Source organism: Oncorhynchus mykiss, chromosome 15 (assembly GCF_013265735.2).
Source record: "Oncorhynchus mykiss isolate Arlee chromosome 15, USDA_OmykA_1.1, whole genome shotgun sequence".
NCBI lineage: Eukaryota > Metazoa > Chordata > Actinopteri > Salmoniformes > Salmonidae > Oncorhynchus > Oncorhynchus mykiss.
This window is the reverse complement of record NC_048579.1, coordinates 65,147,079-65,149,578: the sequence shown is the minus strand read 5'-3', so window position 1 is coordinate 65,149,578 and position 2,500 is coordinate 65,147,079. Positions and strand designations below refer to the sequence as shown.

General features: G+C 44.2%; 1 protein-coding gene across 2 annotated transcripts in view; it reads right to left on the bottom strand.

Moving 5' to 3' along the window:
- Positions 1–876: 876 nt before the first annotated feature.
- Positions 877–2,500, bottom strand: part of LOC110514055 (leucine-rich repeat and transmembrane domain-containing protein 2-like) — a 56,107-nt gene continuing 54,483 nt past the window's right edge. The window contains exons 4-5 of one of the 2 annotated variants that reach the window (XR_005036191.1): positions 1,600–2,500; positions 877–1,549 (exon numbers count right to left, since the gene is read on the bottom strand). The exon at positions 1,600–2,500 is cut by the window's right edge and continues 523 nt beyond it. The gene's annotated coding sequence lies outside the window, so the exon portion shown is untranslated. The other variant, XM_036944968.1, reaches the window with a different exon arrangement.

Below are 2,500 nucleotides of genomic sequence, written 5' to 3'. Positions count from 1 at the left end.
ACCACAGCGACAGCAAACCTGATCAATGATTGGTCCCTCAACACAGATTCTACTTCCTACTTCCTGTCCCTCTAGGTCACATGATCACATGTTTTGCTATGATGCTAACTGAACAACAGAACACATGCCGGTAATTAGTAAGTGAGCAACATTACAAACAAAGTAAACAAACATGGATTAATGTAGCACATAACAAGGACTTCACATGGAACAGTACTTTATGGTTCTGTACTACAGACTCTTCATATTCCCTCTTTACTTATAATGTGTGTCCCAAATGGTCCTATAGGGCTCTAGCTAAAAGTAGTGCACTGCATTGGGAATAGGGTGCATCCCATTTCATCGCATTACATCCCATTTCATCCCATTACATCCCATTACATCCCATTTCATCCCATATATCCCATTACATCCCATTACATCCCATTTCATTCCATACATCCCATTTCATCCCATTACATCCCATTTCATCCCATTTCATCCCAAAAATCCCATTACATCCCATTACATCCCATTTCATTCCATACATCCCATTTCATCCCATTACATCCCATTACATCCCATTACATCCCATTTCATCCCAAAAATCCCATTACATCCCATTACATCCCATTTCATTCCATACATCCCATTTCATCCCATTACATCCCATTACATCCCATTACATCCCATTTCATCCCATTACATCCCATTACATCCCATTACATCCCATATATCCCATTACATCCCATACATCCCATTACATCCCATACATCCCATTACATCCCATTACATCCCATACATCCCATTACATCCCATTACATCCCATTACATCCCATTTCATCCCATTACATCCCATTACACCCCATGTGATCCCATTTCATCCCATTACATCCCATTACATCCCATTACATCCCATTTGATCCCATTACATCCCATTTCATCCCATTACATCCCATTACACCCCATGTGATCCCATTACATCCCATTACATCCCATACATCCCATTACATCCCATTTGATCTGTCTCTAGTTCTCTTTCATCGGCATCAGCCTGTTTATCTACCATCATGTGTTGTCAAGACACGCCTCCCAAGCTACTATGGAATCCTGGGTAGTGATCCAGGGTCTCATTCCCCATCACAGAGAACTGTGGTACTGTACTGTACGTGGGTTATGACCCATTTAACAACAACACAACTGGATTCAGTTTTTATTACCAACATCGCTAGCAAGACAGTATACCTGAAGGGTTTTTGTCGGAGCAAATCTAACCAGCTCTAAAACGTTACAGGATATCAGGTTATCACCCAAACAAAACCAACAACACCAAATGAAAAAACTGATACGGGACCAAATTAATGTTTATCAAAAACCAGGAGTTGGGTCACTGCATGTAATAGAGGCTATATTAAATCACCTAAACCAGGAGTTGGGTCACTGCATGGAATAGAGGCTATATTAAATCACCTAAACCAGGAGTTGGGTCACTGCATGTAATAGAGGCTATATTAAATCACCTAAACCAGGAGTTGGGTCACTGCATGTAATAGAGGCTATATTAAATCACCTAAACCAGGAGTTGGGTCACTGCATGTAATAGAGGCTATATTAAATCACCTAAACCAGAGAGCAGTATATAATAATATACGCTTTGTTTGTCCAGCCAATTCAGGGGTGAGGGGGAAGATCCTGCTCGTTAGTAGGAGAGGTTGATGTCCCATCCATAGAGATTACACAGACAGGGAAGAGAGGAGAGAAGTCCCCACAGTATGTGTGTACTCCTCTTGAAGGTGGGAACAGAGGGATGAAAGGGAGGATGAGGGGAGGAGGGGAGAGGAAAAGTCCCCACAACGGTTGTGTACTCTTTCAGCAGGTGGGAACACAGAGAGGGAGGGATGAAAGGGAGGGAGGGATGAAAGACAATAGCAGCATCTTTTAATCCCTTATTTTTTAATATCCCTCTGAGCGTCTGGCCAACCCTCCATCTCAGAGAACAACAGGAGGGAGAGGACAGAGAGAATCAGGCCATCCCTCCATCTCAGAGAACAACAGGAGGGAGAGGACAGAGAGAATCAGGCCATCCCTCCATCTCAGAGAACAACAGGAGGGAGAGGACAGAGAGAATCAGGCCATCCCTCCATCTCAGAGAACAACAGGAGGGAGAGGACAGAGAGAATCAGGCCATCCCTCCACCATGTCCTGCCAAACCAGACCATGTCAAATCAGACCAGTCCAGACCAAGCCAAACCAGACCCAGTTCTTGTTTCTGCAGGGCTGTGGGGTTTGTGGGCTGAGGGATAGAGAAGGGTCATTGAAGGTTCAGAGTTTGTTGATCACCCTATCAGGCGGTTGTCTAGTGGTCTGACTCGTACATATCTATCTCATCTCAGAATGAGAACAGGGTTCAGAATGGAGGAGAGGACCCATTGTGATTGTCGTTTGGTGGAGATAGAGAAGACAGTAGCAGGAGCTGGTTGGTTTCAGGGGGAGAGGAGGCGGAGGGAGAGGAGTAATAGAG